At 49.0% G+C, this 17,390-nt stretch overlaps 1 protein-coding gene across 1 annotated transcript in view; it reads right to left on the reverse strand.

The window, feature by feature from the left end:
* The window catches only part of LOC141178695 (oocyte zinc finger protein XlCOF7.1-like), a 45,628-nt gene extending 29,034 nt beyond the window's left edge, over positions 1–16,594 (reverse strand). The window contains exon 1 of the mRNA XM_073660579.1: positions 16,509–16,594. The gene's annotated coding sequence lies outside the window, so the exon portion shown is untranslated. The remainder of the gene's footprint in view (positions 1–16,508) is intronic.
* Positions 16,595–17,390: the final 796 nt, after the last annotated feature.

Raw genomic sequence — 17,390 nt, forward strand, 5'->3', positions numbered from 1 at the left:
CCAAATAGGTGATTGGTCGCGGGCAGCGCCAGCGACCAATCAGCGATTTTTAACACAAATTTCCGGACCTTTGTAACACCATGCGGATACAGTGGGGACATCAGCGGCTAGGGTGTGAAGGGAAGACCGGGGAGCGGGGCTGCGAGTCCGGATACTTCTGCTGCGAGCGCCCGCTCATGTCCCGGGTGTTAGAACCTTGCTCTTAGGTTTTTTCTATTGCTGGTCACATGACCTTGTTGGCCTATTTAGTCCTGCTCCGCCCTTCTGGCTTTGCTGGACTTCATTGTATTACTACTCTTTAGCTAGCCTGTGCTCAGTATCTAACTCTGTTAGTTTGCTTGGTCTTCGGACCTCTGTGTTCTATATATTTTGTTTGTTTGTCTGTCTGCTACTATTTCTGTTAGGAGGTGTCCATTTTGCTCCCAGTCCCTAGTACTTGTAGGGATTCCTTCCCCACATCTATAGGTCTCCGTACAGACTAGCTGAGGACTTTAGCAGGTCTGATCGCAGGATCAGGTTCCCTGTTACATCGTAGGGATCAAGCTGAGTTCTATCGTAGGGACAGATCTCCTCTCTTTCCTTAGCTCTGGTAGCAGAACAAAACAGTAAGTCCAGCCTGCAAATTCTCTAAGGAAAGATTTTTCTGTTCCATCATGGTGTCGGTTCTGGATTTGGCTAAACGCCTGCAGGGACTCTCTCTGGAGGTGGCCGAGCTCCATCAGCACGTGAGTAACTGTCCTGGAGCACATTTCTTGGAGCCTAAGGTACGTTTGCCTGATTTATTTTTTGGTGAACACCAAGAATTTTTTTCATTTAAAAATGCTTGCTTATTGTATTTTCGTTTGAGACTTAGGTCCTCTGGGGATGAATCCCAGCGCATAGGGTTCATAATGTCACTTTTGCGCAAAGAGCCTCAGGAGTGGGCCTTTTCTTTGCAACCTAGTGATACATGCTTTAGATCAGTGGATAGTTTTTTTTCTGCTTTGGGGCTATTATATGATGATCCTGACCGTGTCTCATCTGCTGAGACTGAGTTGAGACGTTTGAGACAGGGATCAGGTAATGTGGAAAAATATTGTACTCATTTCCGTCGGTGGTCTACTCAAATAGGGTGGAACGATTCTGCTCTGAAGAGTCTGTTTCTTGCTGGGCTTAGTGAAAGGGTTAAAGACCTGCTAATTGCTTATCCCACACCTGAAGATTTGCAACAGGCTATGCAATTAGCTATACGGGTGGATAGGAGACTGCGTGCAAGGGTTAATGAGAGCAAATCCTCTGCTATGTCAGTTTCTGGTCATGAGAATGTGTGTACTGACAGTGGAGAGCCGATGGAGATTGGAGCGATGGCACCTCGCTCTCAAGAAAAGGACCGCAGATTTTCTGAAGGTTTGTGTTTCTATTGCGGAAATTCTGGTCATTTCATTAAAAGCTGTGTGCTTCGTATGAAGAAAGAAAAAAAAAATGGTCAGTCATGCCCGTATTGCCTGTTTAAATTCCAAGGGTGTATTTTTAGCTGCTTCCACTATTGCTCAGGAAAAATTAATGGAATTTCGGGTGTTTGTCAATTGTGGGTCTACTCTGAATGTAATTGATGGGGGATTCTTGGAAAAACTCAATTTAAAACCCGAACCTTTGTCATCCCCCATTGCTGTGGTTTCTGTGGATGGCTCCCCTTTGAAGAATGTTACTCTCAAGGTCTGTGAATTTCCTCTCACTATTAATGGTGTTCACCATGAGAAATTGGATTTGGTAGTTTTGAATAACTTGCCTTCTCCGGTGGTGTTGGGATTGCCCTGGTTAAAATTGCACAATCCTGTACTGGATTGGTCTACCAATGAAATTAAATCCTGGAGCCATAAATGTTATGACAAGTGTTGTAACAGGCGTATTGCTGCTGTGGATAGGGGGGAATTGCCTGTTCCTATTCAGGATTTTTGGAGAGTTTTTTCTGAGAAGGAATCGCAGGTTTTGCCTCCCCATAGAGACTATGATTGTACTATTGAATTTGTTCCTGGAGCGACTCTTCCTAAGAGTCGTTTATTTAATCTTACTATTCCTGAGAGAAAGGCTTTGGAGGAATACATACAGACAAGCTTGGCCGCCGGTCACATTAGGCCTTCCAAGTCTCCTGTGACTGTTGGATTTTTTTTTGTAAAAAAAAAGGACGGCGGTTTACGTCCTTGTCTGGATTTTCGTGAGATTAACAAAATTACTGTACGCAATCCTTACCCACTGCCATTGATTCCTGATCTGTTTAACCAGTTAGTGGGGGCCAAGTGGTTCTCTAAAATTGACCTTCGGGGGGCATACAATCTGTTGCGCATGAAGGAGGGTGACGAATGGAAGACTGCTTTTAACACTCCTGTGGGTCATTTTGAGAATCTGGTTATGCCTTTTGGTCTTACTAATGCTCCTGCATTTTTTCAGAATCTTATTAATGACATCCTTAGACCTTTGATTGGCAAAAATGTGGTTGTGTATTTGGATGACATTTTGATTTATTCGCCGGATCTGGAGTCTCATTGGCGGAGCGTACGTGAAGTATTACAGTTATTAATTGACAATTCGCTTTTTGCTAAGCTGGAGAAATGTGAGTTCGCTGTACAGAGAATTAGTTTTTTGGGCTATATTATCTCCAGCGAAGGTTTTGAGATGGACCCGGTGAAAGTTCAAGCTGTGCAGGAATGGCCTAGGCCTATTGGTTTGAAATCTATACAGAGGTTTTTGGGTTTCACCAATTATTATAGAAAATTCATTAAAAATTTTTCTATTATTGTCAAACCTCTGACCGATCTCACCAGGAAAGGTGCTGATGCGGTTCAGTGGACTTCTGAGGCCATTGAAGCTTTTGTGTATCTCAAGGAGAGGTTCACCTCTGCTCCCATCCTTATGCAGCCTGATGTGACTAAGCCGTTTTTGGTTGAGGTTGATGCTTCCTCTGTGGGGGTTGGCGCAGTATTGTCTCAGGATAACGGGGATGGAGTACATCCCTGTGCCTTTTTTTCAAGAAAATTTTCGGAGACTGAACTGAATTACGATATTGGTAATCGGGAATTATTGGCTATTAAACTCGCATTTGAACACTGGCGCCACCTCTTGGAAGGTGCTGAATTTCCCGTTCAGGTTTTTACGGATCATAAAAATCTGATCTATCTTGATGCTGCCAAGCGCCTGAATGCCCGTCAGGCTAGGTGGGCACTGTTTTTCTCGCGGTTTAATTTTTCCGTTACTTACATCCCAGGTACTAAGAATGTTAAGGCGGATGCCTTGTCTCGCAGTTTTTCTCCCATAGTCGGTGCTGAGAAAGAGGAGAACATTTTACAAGAAGGTGTTGTGATAGCTGTTTTGGAAGATGAGATTCTTAAAGCACAGGAGAATGCCCCATCTAACACTCCCCATGGGAGGTTGTTTGTGCCTGGGACCTTTAGGAGAGATTTGTTTGTTGAGTGTCACGAATCTCGGTTGGCAGGTCATCCCGGAATCTCTGAGACCAAGAGACTGGTGGGTCGCAGTTTTTGGTGGCCTGGATGGCAGAAGGAAGTCATTAAGTGGGTGCGTCAATGTACTATATGTGCTAGATCTAAGTCCTCACATACTCCTGCTGCGGGGTTACTTTGCCCTCTGGAGGTTCCCAGTGCTCCTTGGACACATTTGGCTATGGACTTTATAACTGACCTTCCCCCCTCTGAGGGTTTTACTGTCATCTGGGTGGTCGTGGACCGTTTTAGCAAGATGTGTCACTTGGTTCCCTTCGTCAAACTGCCCTGCGCTAAGACTCTTGCTAAGGCCTTTGTCAAGGAAATTGTCAGACTTCATGGCGTTCCTACTGACATTGTTTCTGATAGGGGACCTCAGTTCGTGGCTCGTTTTTGGCGCGCCTTTTGTGACAGGTTGGGAGTTCATTTGTCGTTCTCATCCGGATATCATCCTGAATCTAATGGCCAGACAGAAAGGAAAAACCAGGATGTTGAGCAGTTCTTGCGTTGTTTTGTGGCAGACAATCAAGAGGGGTGGTCTGAGTTTCTGCCACTTGCTGAATTTGCTCTGAACAATCATACATCTTCTTCTGCTGGTTGTTCGCCTTTTTTTTGTTGTTCTGGGAGACATCCGTCGTTTGGGTCGTTCTCCAAGTTGGTATCTGCCGTGCCTGAGGAGGAGAATTTTTCCGGCGATTTGGAGAGAGTTTGGACGGATGTGCGTGGTAATCTTCAGGAGGCTAACAGAAAATCTAAAGACTACTTTGATAGGAAACGACAGGAGGTTTTGTTCGCTGTTGGTGACATGGTTTGGTTGTCCTCTAGGAATCTGCGGTTGAGGATTCCTTCTAAGAAATTGGGTCCCAAGTTTGTAGGGCCCTTTAAGGTGCTTCAGGTTGTCAACCAATCTGCTGTTAGGTTGGAGGTTCCTACCTCCTGGAGAATTAATCCGGTGTTTCATGTCTCTCTGTTGAAAAAAGCTGTTGTGTCGGATTGTGACGCCTCTGCCTCTGTTCCTCCGGTGGTGGAGGACGGGGAATATGAAATTTCTCGCATCCTTAATTCTAGACGGTATAGAGGTAGTTTGCAGTATCTCGTGGCCTGGAAAGGTTTCGGACCCGAGGATAACTCATGGGTGAGGTCGGATGATGTTTCCGCGTCCAGACTTATCAGAGCGTTTCACAGGAGATTTCCTGATAAGCCTGGTCCTAGGGGATCCGGAGGATCCTCTTAGAAGGGGGGGTACTGTTAGAACCTTGCTCTTAGGTTTTTTCTATTGCTGGTCACATGACCTTGTTGGCCTATTTAGTCCTGCTCCGCCCTTCTGGCTTTGCTGGACTTCATTGTATTACTACTCTTTAGCTAGCCTGTGCTCAGTATCTAACTCTGTTAGTTTGCTTGGTCTTCGGACCTCTGTATTCTATATATTTTGTTTGTTTGTCTGTCTGCTACTATTTCTGTTAGGAGGTGTCCATTTTGCTCCCAGTCCCTAGTACTTGTAGGGATTCCTTCCCCACATCTATAGGTCTCCGTACAGACTAGCTGAGGACTTTAGCAGGTCTGATCGCAGGATCAGGTTCCCTGTTACATCGTAGGGATCAAGCTGAGTTCTATCGTAGGGACAGATCTCCTCTCTTTCCTTAGCTCTGGTAGCAGAACATAACACCGGGTTCTTGCAGCGGAAGTATCCGCACAGGCAGCGGCGCTGACATCCAATTGGTCGCGGATGCTATTTAAAATTGCCGCACAAATCGGTGATTGGTCGCTGTCTTGGCCCGCGACCAATGACTGATCTTGGCGCCAAAGTTAAACACTATTGTGCTGATTGGTCGCGGAAGCTGACCGCGACCAATCACCGATTTGGGCGCCAAATTTAAATATAGGCCGCGACCAATCACCGATTTGGGCACCAAATTTAAATATCGGCCGCGACCAATCACTGATCTTGGCTCCACATTTAAACACCGCTGTGGTGATTGGTCGCGGCCGATATTTAAATTTGGCGCCCAAATCAGTGATTGGTCGTGGGCAGCGTCGGCGACCAATCAGCACAGCGGTGTTTAAGTTTTGCGCTAAGATCAGTGATTGGTCAGGTCCGAAGACCACGACCAATCATCGAATCGTCTTGGTGAGGACCGGGGAGCGGCGCTGCCTGTGCGGGTGCTTAGGCTGCGAGAACCCGGGACATGAGCGGGCGCTCGCAGCAGAAGTATCCCGACCCGCAGCGCCGCTCCCCGGTCCTCCCTTCCGCATGAAGGTTAGCGGCGCCGGCGGTCCTTCCGCTGCTACCGGCCAGGAGATGAGTGCCTCGCGCCGCTCATCTCCCGGCTGCATCTCCGTCCTGCAGATGGGTCCGGCGGTCGGGTTCCTTCTGCTGTTGCCGGTCGGGAGATGAGCGCCTCGCGGTGCTCATCTCCCGGCTGCATCGCCGCTCAGCTCCGTCCCGCAGATGAGCCGCTAACGGCCGCCATCTTTTTTTAGAAATCCCCCGGCGCTGATTGGCCGCTGCTGGACCAATGAGCGACGCGGGATTTCCTGGACAGACAGACGGGATAAGACGATTATATATATAGATATGCATTGAAAACTGGACTAACAACACATATATATATATATATATATATATATATATATATATATATATATATATATATACACACATACATACACAGTACAGACCAAAAGTTTGGACACACCTTCTCATTTAAATATTTGTCAGGACTATGAAAATTATACATTCACACTGAAGGCATCAAAACTATGAATTAACACATGTGGAATTATATACTTAACAAAAAAGTATGAAACAACTGAAAATATGTCTTATATTCTAGGTTCTTCAAAGTAGCCACCTTTTGCTTTGATGACTAGAATATAAGACATATTTTCAGTTGTTTCACACTTTTTTGTTAAGTATATAATTCCACATGTGTTAATTCATAGTTTTGATGCTTTCAGTGTGAATATTTTCATAGTCATGAAAATACAGAAAAATGAGGTGTGTCCAAACTTTTGGTCTGTACTGTATATATACTGTGACATCATCACAGGTCCTGTGCGAACAGAGGGATATATATATCCGGGTGGTTTTGAAACACAGGGGGGTCAATAGACCTGATCCCTGTGTCTCGGACACCATTAGCCTTGGAAGGCACGAGGCCTGGAGGAACAGAACAGAGCTGATGGAAGCTGCTAGACCCGGCAAAGGTAAAATCGGTGCTTGAAATGGACATTGATGTTGTTACCTTGCTGAAGGCTGTATCTGAAGCCAAGCGGGCATAGCTGCCACTGAAAAGGCTCTAGGACATTACATGTGTAACATTCCTGCGAGCCACTGAGATGGACTATGTTATAGGCAGTTTATGATGTTTAATAAACTGATGGACTTTAGACTACCGGAAAACGTTGCACGTGTGCTTTAATTGACCCGGTGAAGTGAGTGCACCCCAACATGATGAATAGCGCTACCTTACAATATATATACTTAAAACTAGCAAAATTACAAGCTGAATGGCTTGTTGTGGTTGTATATAAACAGATGTAAACAATGATGCTGAATAATTGATACAGTCACTACCATACCCTATCCTGCTTGGCCACGGAGGTTGGCACCCTAAGGAACGATAATGGCGCCCCACTCAACTGTGGCTCTCCCTCAGAAGCCGTAGTTAACCCTGATCTATATCAAAAAAGAACACTGATGCATTAAATAGTGTTATGCACACGCCCGGGCTAGAGCGGCGTGTGCATGTGATTGGTAGTGATTCCACTGGACCGTGCCGGAGAGTGTATGCCTGGAGGGGCGTGACTAAGTATTCACCCGATCCGACCAGGGTCGCACGACGGCATACGACGCCAGTGCACCAAGGAGGAACCGAGCAGAGGGACCAGGTGCTACTCCAGGACAGACCCCGGACACGGCTGTTGACCCACACAGGGAAATACAGGAACAGACTGGTATGCAGGCAGGCGGGTATGCAGGCAGGCGGGTATGCAGGCAGGCGGGTATGCAGGCCGGGGGGTAAAGGTCAGCACAGATAGAGTGCAGACGGGGAGGCACTAGCAAGTAGGAACACAGGCGGGATAGGACCCAGTACACACCGGGATTCAGGAACAATACAGGCAGAGGGGTACAGGCAAGCACAACTAGAGTGCAGACAAGGCTGAGCAGGGCAGGACAGGACTGCCGGAGCAGCGGGCAGAAGCAGGGCAGGACAGGACTGCCGGAGCAGCGGGCAGAAGCAGGGCAGGACAGGACTGCCAGAGCAGCGGGCAGAAGCAGGGCAAGACAGGACTCTGTTCACACGGAACAGACAGGAAGGGAAAGACAGAGCCAGACACCCACAGGGTACTTGCAGTGAAGTAGCGAGTGGACCACAAACTCACAAACGGGAGTACAGAGACAACAGGCAGGAGTTAGGTACGAGTTCAGACTCTGCAGAAAGAGGAAGGGAACGGACATAGAGGCAAAACACGTAAAGGATAGGAGAGAGTTCAGACTGGAACTGAGTGTACGGAGGAGACCGACACTGCAGCGGGATACAGGAGCGGGTCTGGGAATACTGCCCCCAGAGAGGCGGAACGAACAGGCAAGGAGCGTGTTCAGACAGGACAGACAAGATACAGGAGCGGGTCTAGGTAATCGGCCCCTAGAAGGCGGAAGGAACAAGATACACAGAAAGGACTCAGTTCAGACACGGGAACTAATACCGCAAAGCAGGAGACAAACAGGACTAAGTTCAGACACGGGAGCTGATACCGCAAAGCAGGAGAAATACAGGACTTAGTTCAGACACGGGAACTGACACCGCAAGGCAGGAGAAATACAGGACTTAGTTCAGACACGGGAACTAATACCGTAAAGCAGGAGACATACAGGACACAGTTCAGACACGGGAGCTGACACCGCAAGGCAGGAGAAATACAGGACTTAGTTCAGACACGGGAACTAATACCGTAAAGCAGGAGACATACAGGACTTAGTTCAGACACGGGAACTAATACCGTAATGCAGGAGACAAACAGGACTTAGTTCAGAAACGGGAACTAATACCGTAAAGCAGGAGACATACAGGACACAGTTCAGACACGGGAGCTGACACCGCAAGGCAGGAGAAATACAGGACACAGTTCAGACAGGCCTGGAAATACAGCCTCCAGGAAAGGCGGACAGGGAAACAGGAACGGGACCTGGCAACTTCAGAGTGCAAGCACACACTGAAAGAAACACATATGCTCAGGCAGGGATAGAAGGGAGCTGCTGACCTATATACCAAGAGACAGACAGCGATAGGCTGAGGACGCACAAGGGGTGTGACCCACAGCAGGTACAAAAGGCAGGAAGTGATCGGGCGCCGCCCTTAAGCAGCAGAAACAGACAAACACAAACAGACAGCATGGAGGGAAGCCAGAGAGACATTCTGGACAGGAGATCAAGTGCGCCCTCTTGCACAGTGGGAAATGGACCACCATGCAAGGACGCCGCCAGGTATGTTACAGTACCTCCCCCCTTACGCCCCCTCTTCTTCAGGCCTGCCAGAATCTTCCGCAGGGAATTCGAGGACCAGTCGTTCACTGGGTTGGAGGGGAACAGAGACTTGAGGGTAATCTCTGCTTCGAGGTACATCTTGTCAGGCTCACAGGAAGAAATAAACGGGTTATCAGGTACAGGAAATAGGAAAGTCTCTGTCCATTCACCACCAGGTGGCACCCCGAAGGGTTCTAAACACAACTGGAGGTCCTCCGCCTGGTCGGAGGGGTGTAGAGACTCGGGAGTAACTTCTGCTTCGGAGAACACTAGGTCGGACTCACTGGAGGAAGCAGGCGAGGTATCAGGTACAGGAAATAGGAAAGTCTCTGTCCATTCACCACCAGGTGGCACCCCGAAGGGTTCTAAACACAACTGGAGGTCCTCCGCCTGGTCGGAGGGGTGTAGAGACTCGGGAGTAACTTCTGCTTCGGAGAACACTAGGTCGGACTCACTGGAGGAAGCAGGCGAGGTATCAGGTACAGGAAATAGGAAAGTCTCTGTCCATTCACCACCAGGTGGCACCCCGAAGGGTTCTAAACACAACTGGAGGTCCTCCGCCTGGTCGGAGGGGTGTAGAGACTCGGGAGAAACTTCTGCTTCGGAGAACACTAGGTCGGACTCACTGGAGGAAGCAGGCGAGGTATCGGGTACCGAGTATAGGAAAGTCTCTGTCCATTCACCACCAGGTGGCACCCCGAAGGGTTCTGAACACAACTGGAGGTCCTCCGCCTGGTCGGAGGGGTGTAGAGACTCGGGAGTAACCTCTGCTTCGGAGTACACTAGGTTGGACTCACTGGACGAAGCGAGCGAGGTATCAGGTCCAGGATATAGGAAAGTCTCTGTCCATTCACCACCAGGTGGCACCCCGAAGGGTTCTAAACACAACTGGAGGTCCTCCGCCTGGTCGGAGGGGTGTAGAGACGCGGGAGTAACCTCTGCTTCGGAGTACACTAGGTTGGACTCACTGGACGAAGCGAGCGAGGTATCAGGTACAGAGTATAGGAGAGTCTCTGTCCTTTCGCTACCAGGTAGCACCCCGAAGGGTTCAGGAGGTCTCAGGGAGGACAGACCCAGGCGTGACTGCTTGCCTCTAAGTCTAGCACATCTGGACTGCCTCTTGAGGTTGGGAGAAGTATTCCGGAAAGCGTAGTCACCCTGTGAGGATTCTGGGTGGGCAGTAGTCTCATTGGGCTGGAGAACTATTACGCTACCCACACACATTACCCATTGGGGCTGCTCCGGGATATTGGGAAGTGAAGCTTCAGCAGGAGCCTCCGGGTTAGGATCATCGAAGACCATTAGAAAGGCCACCAGGAAGGCCATTAGGTCCCGGAGGATCGGATCCTGTGTCTCATATAGGGGGTTGATCCATTCCAAGGCATCCCCCGCCAGGTAAGACATAATAAAGGCCACTTTAGCCCAATCGGAAGGAAAATAGAGAGGGTAGGCCTTAAAGTGTAGCATGCATTGCTCCACAAATGCACGACACTGTTTTGGATCCCCATAGTAACGTGGCGGATCCGCAGGAACGAGAGCTGATAGATCCATCTGGACGAGTGCGCAATTCGCCTGGAACTCAGCTAAAGGAAAAAAAATATATATTTATTTATTTTAATGCATGTATTCGCTGGAAAAAACTTCTCAGAGAGCGAAGGCCGTGGGGCTCAACGGGAACCATGGCCTGAGCATGCTGTTATGCACACGCCCGGGCTAGAGCGGCGTGTGCATGTGATTGGTAGTGATTCCACTGGACCGTGCCGGAGAGTGAATACCTGGAGGGGCGTAACTAAGTATCTGCCCGATCCGACCAAGATGGCACGACGGCATACGACGCCAGAGCACCAAGGAGGAACCGAGCAGAGGGACCAGGTGCTACTCCAGGACAGACCCCGGACACGGCTGTTGACCCACACAGGGAAATACAGGAACAGACTGGTATGCAGGCAGGCGGGTATGCAGGCAGGCGGGTATGCAGGCAGGCGGGTATGCAGGCCGGGGGGTAAAGGTCAGCACAGATAGAGTGCAGACGGGGAGGCACTAGCAAGTAGGAACACAGGCGGGATAGGACCCAGTACACACCGGGATTCAGGAACAATACAGGCAGAGGGGTACAGGCAAGCACAACTAGAGTGCAGACAAGGCTGAGCAGGGCAGGACAGGACTGCCGGAGCAGCGGGCAGAAGCAGGGCAGGACAGGACTGCCGGAGCAGCGGGCAGAAGCAGGGCAGGACAGGACTGCCAGAGCAGCGGGCAGAAGCAGGGCAAGACAGGACTCTGTTCACACGGAACAGACAGGAAGGGAAAGACAGAGCCAGACACCCACAGGGTACTTGCAGTGAAGTAGCGAGTGGACCACAAACTCACAAACGGGAGTACAGAGACAACAGGCAGGAGTTAGGTACGAGTTCAGACTCTGCAGAAAGAGGAAGGGAACGGACATAGAGGCAAAACACGTAAAGGATAGGAGAGAGTTCAGACTGGAACTGAGTGTACGGAGGAGACCGACACTGCAGCGGGATACAGGAGCGGGTCTGGGAATACTGCCCCCAGAGAGGCGGAACGAACAGGCAAGGAGCGTGTTCAGACAGGACAGACAAGATACAGGAGCGGGTCTAGGTAATCGGCCCCTAGAAGGCGGAAGGAACAAGATACACAGAAAGGACTCAGTTCAGACACGGGAACTAATACCGCAAAGCAGGAGACAAACAGGACTAAGTTCAGACACGGGAGCTGATACCGCAAAGCAGGAGAAATACAGGACTTAGTTCAGACACGGGAACTGACACCGCAAGGCAGGAGAAATACAGGACTTAGTTCAGACACGGGAACTAATACCGTAAAGCAGGAGACATACAGGACACAGTTCAGACACGGGAGCTGACACCGCAAGGCAGGAGAAATACAGGACTTAGTTCAGACACGGGAACTAATACCGTAAAGCAGGAGACATACAGGACTTAGTTCAGACACGGGAACTAATACCGTAATGCAGGAGACAAACAGGACTTAGTTCAGAAACGGGAACTAATACCGTAAAGCAGGAGACATACAGGACACAGTTCAGACACGGGAGCTGACACCGCAAGGCAGGAGAAATACAGGACACAGTTCAGACAGGCCTGGAAATACAGCCTCCAGGAAAGGCGGACAGGGAAACAGGAACGGGACCTGGCAACTTCAGAGTGCAAGCACACACTGAAAGAAACACATATGCTCAGGCAGGGATAGAAGGGAGCTGCTGACCTATATACCAAGAGACAGACAGCGATAGGCTGAGGACGCACAAGGGGTGTGACCCACAGCAGGTACAAAAGGCAGGAAGTGATCGGGCGCCGCCCTTAAGCAGCAGAAACAGACAAACACAAACAGACAGCATGGAGGGAAGCCAGAGAGACATTCTGGACAGGAGATCAAGTGCGCCCTCTTGCACAGTGGGAAATGGACCACCATGCAAGGACGCCGCCAGGTATGTTACAAATAGAACTAGATATGTCTCAAGTTATACACTGTGTGCAGAATTATTAGGCAAATGAGTATTTTGATCACATGATACTTTTCATACATGTTGTTCTACTCCAAGCTGCATAGGCTTGAGAGCCAACTACCAATTAAGTAAATCTGGTGATGTGCATCTCTGTAATGAGGAGGGGTGTTAATGACATCAACACCCTATATAAGGTGTGCTTAATTATTAGGCAACTTCCTTTCCTTTGGCAAAATGGGTCAGAACAGAGATTTGACGGGCTCTGAAAAGTCCAAAATTGGGAGATGTCTTGCAGAGGGATGCAGCACTCTTGAAATTTCCAAACTTTTGAAGCGTGATCACCGAACAATCAAGCGTTCCATGGCAAATAACCAACAGGGTTGCAAGAAGCGTGTTGGCCAAAAAAGGCGCAAAATAACTGCCCATGAATTGTGGAAAATCAAGCGTGAAGCAGCCAAGATGCCATTCGCCACCAGTTTTGCCAGATTTCAGAGCTGCCACGTTACTGGAGTATCAAATATCACAAGGGATATGGCCAAGGTAAGGAAGGCAGAAAAACGACCACCTTTGAACAAGAAACATAAGATAAAACGTCAAGAATGGGCCAAGAAATATCTTAAGACTGATTTTTCAAAGGTTTTATGGACTGATGAAATGAGTGAGACTCTTGATGGGCCATATGGATGAGCCAGAGGCTGGATCAGTAAAGGGCAAAGAGCTCCACTCCGACTCAGATGCCAGCAAGGTGGAGGTGGGGTACTGGTATGGGCTGGTATCATCAAAGATGAACTTGTGGGCCCTTTTCGGGTTGAGGATGGAGTGAAGCTCAACTCCCAGACCTACTGCCAGTTTCTGGAAGACAACTTCTTCAAGCAGTGGTACAGGAAGAAGTCGGTATCGTTCAAGAAAAACATGATTTTCATGCAGGACAATGCTCCATCACATGCATCCAACTACTCCACAGCGTGGCTGGCCAGTAAAGGTCTAAAAAAAGAAAAAATAATGACATGGCCCCCTTGTTCACCTGATCTGAACCCCATAGAGAACCTGTGGTCTATCATAAAATGTGAGATCTACAGAGAGGGAAAACAGTACACCTCTCGGAACAGTGTCTGGGAGGCTTTGGTGGCTGCTGCACACAATGTTGTTCAAAAACAGATCAAGCAACTGACAGAATCTATGGATAGAAGGCTGTTGAGTGTCATCATAAAGAAAGGTGGCTATATTCATCACTAATTTTTTGTGTTTTGTTTTTGCATGTCAGAAATGTTTATTTCTAAATTTTGTGCACTGATATTGGTTTACCTGGTGAAAATAAACAAGTGAGATGGGATTATATTTGGTTTTTATTAAGTTGCCTAATAATTCGGGACAGTAATAGTTACCTGCACAAACAGATATCCTCCTAAGATAGCCAAATCTAAAAAAAAAACACTCCAACTTCCAAAAATATTAAGCTTGGATATTTATGAGTCTTTTGGGTTGATTGAGAACATAGTTGTTGATCAATAATAAAAATAATCCACTAAAATACAACCTGCCTAATTATTCTGCACACAGTGTATATAAAGGAAAGGGTATGACAGTCATCAGAGAATGGTTCAATAATCTGCCTCAATGCATTTTCCCAACAGGTTCATCAGGAGACTTGATACAGCGATAATTCATGATGTTCAGCAAAGTGTGCCTAATAGCCAGGTGTCCATGTATAAATTTTAGTGATGAGCGAGTATGTTCTGTTAACCCTTTCGCCGAGTACGCTCAGGCCGAGCTCCGAGTATTTACAGCTGCTCGGTGATATGCTTGAATCGCTCCCGTGTGCATGATTTGCGACTGTTTGACAGTTTTATTACATGTGAGGAATGTCTATTTCTTACACATTCTTCACATGTAATAAAGCTGCCAAACAGTCGCAAATCATGCACACGGGAGTGATTCAAACATATCACCGAGCAGCTGTACTCGGAGCTCGGCCCGAGCGTACTCGGACAGAACATACTCGCTAAACACTAATAAATATCCCTCTTCATCAAAAACCCCTCCCCATACTAGGAAACCCATTCTGATTCCTAAAGGTGAATTGTTATAAGACATATAGAATGGATTCTGCGCTACTTCTCGTGAGCTAGAGGTCCGATAATGTCCATCCCCTAGTGTGCATGTCCGGAAGTGACGCGCTTTACACTGAAACACCAGATAAACTGATTGCTGTCGTGCCACTCGTAGTAATGTGTTCCACGCCTGAGAGCATAATGGCCTATATGTGTCCAGACCATCATCCTTGTCAGTAGATAAAGTAACATACAGTTAGAGGGTTTGTCTGTGCGTTACTTCAGGTCACCTGATCACAGGGGCATAATGGGGGCATTACACTGTGGGGGAGCCTCATACATACTGCATAAGGGGAATTACACCATGTGGGGGCATCATACATACTGCATAAGGGGCATAATGGGGGCATTACACTGTGTGGGGGCATCATACATCCTGCATAAGGGGCATAATGGGGGGATTACACTGTGCGGGGCATCATACATCCTGCATAAGGGGCATAATGGGGGCATTACACTGTGTGGGGCCATCATCCATACTGCATAAGGGGCATAATGGGGGCATTACACTGTGGGGGCATAATACATCCTGCATAAGGGGCATAATGGGGGCATTACACTGAGGGGGGCATCATACATACTGCATAAGGGGCATAATGGGGGCATTACACTGTGGGGCATCATACATACTGCATAAGGGGAATAATGGGGGCATTACACTGTGTGGGGGCATCATACATCCTGCATAAGTGGCATAATGGGGGCATTACACTGTGGGGGCATCACACATACTGCATAAGGGGCATAATGGGGGCATTATACATCCTGCATAAGGGGCATAATGGGGACATTACACTGTGTGGGGGCATCATACATCCTGCATAAGGGGCATAATGGGGACATTACACTGTGTGGGGGCATCATACATATTGTATAAGGGGTATAATGGGGGCATTACACTGTGGGGGTATCATACATACTGTATAAGGGGTATAATGGGGGCATTACACTGTGGGGGTATCATACATACTGTATAAGGGGTATAATGGGGGCATTACACTGTGAGGGCATCATACATACTGTATAAGGGGTATAATGGGGGCATTACACTGTGGGGGCATCATACATCCTGTATAAGGGGCATAATGGGGGCATTACACTATGGGGGCATCATACATCCTGCATAAGGGGCATAATGGGGGCATTACACTGTGTGGGGGCATCATACATCCTGCATAAGGGGCATAATGGGGACATTACACTGTGTGGGGGCATCATACATCCTGCATAAGGAGCATAATGGGGGCATTACACTGTGTGGGGGCATCATACATCCTGCATAAGGGGCATAATGGGGACATTACACTTTGTGGGGGCATCATACATCCTGCATAAGGGGCATAATGGGGACATTACACTGTGTGGGGGCATCATACATACTGTATAAGGGGTATAATGGGGGCATTACACTGTGTGGGGGCATCGTACATACTGTATAAGGGGTATAATGGGGGCATTACACTGTGGGGGTATCATACATACTGTATAAGGGGTATAATGGGGGCATTACACTGTGGGGGCATCATACATACTGTATAAGGGGTATAATGGGGGCATTACACTGTGGGGGCATCATACATCCTGTATAAGGGGCATAATGAGGGCATTACACTGTGTGGGGGATCATACATCCTGCATAAGGGGGGCATTACACTGTGTGGGGGATCATACATCCTGCATAAGGGGCATAATGGGGGCATTACGCTGTGGGGGCAATAAAGGGGTCCTGTACTATGAGAACAATACGTTTCCTCCCTTCCTGTCTCCATAGTTGGGTCGTATGTATTACAGGAAACAGAACAAAAACCTTATGATTCTTATAAAGGGGCAACACAAGACCCCAAAAGAGTCTCCGTGCTGAAGGGGTTAATGTCCCCTGCGCCCAGTAATGGGGGGTCCCCACATACCTCCACCTGCAAAGCCGCCACCACATATATGGCTGCTCTGTGCGCACAGGAGCTGTGATGAGGTCACAGGAGGGGAGGAGTCAGGGGTCACATGATCAGGGGCCTCAGTGGATGCAGGACTCTGCTGTGCTGGTTGTCATGGTGCTGGATGAGCTGAAGTTTATGTGTGGGGTCAGAAGGGGTTTACAGTGTGGATGTAGCAGAGCCGCGTGTGTACGAGGTGTACAGAGCAGAGCCGCGTGTGTACGAGGTGTACGGAGCGGAGCCGCGTGTGTACGAGGTGTACGGAGCGGAGCCGCGTGTGTACGAGGTGTACGGAGCGGAGCCCCGTGTGTACGAGGTGTACGGAGCGGAGCCCCGTGTGTACGAGGTGTACGGAGCGGAGCCCCGTGTGTACGAGGTGTACGGAGCAGAGCCCCGTGTGTACGAGGTGTACGGAGCAGAGCCCCGTGTGTACGAGGTGTGCGGAGCGGAGCCGCGCGTGTACGAGGAGTACGGAGCGGAGCCGCGCGTGTACGAGGAGTACGGAGCGGAGCCGCGCGTGTACGAGGTGTGCGGAGCCACGCGTGTACGGAGCGGAGCCGGGTGTGTACGAGGCGCACGGAGCGGAGCCACGTGTGTACGAGGCGAGCGGAGCCGCGTCTGTACGAGGCGTACGGAGCGGAGCCGCGTCTGTGCGAGGCGTATGGAGCCGTGTGTGTATGAGGTGTACGGAGCGGAGCCGCGTGTGTACGAGGTGTACGGAGCGGAGCCGCATGTGTATGAGGCGTACGGAGAGGAGATGGGTGTACGAGGTGTACGGAGCGGAGCCATGTGTGTACAAGGTGTACTGAGCGGAGCTGTGTGTGTTCGAGGTGTACGGAGCGGAGCCGCGTGTGTACG

This window comes from Phyllobates terribilis, unplaced genomic scaffold, assembly GCF_046119375.1.
Source record: "Phyllobates terribilis strain yellow unplaced genomic scaffold, ASM4611937v1 Scaffold_29__1_contigs__length_15306474, whole genome shotgun sequence".
Lineage (NCBI taxonomy): Eukaryota > Metazoa > Chordata > Amphibia > Anura > Dendrobatidae > Phyllobates > Phyllobates terribilis.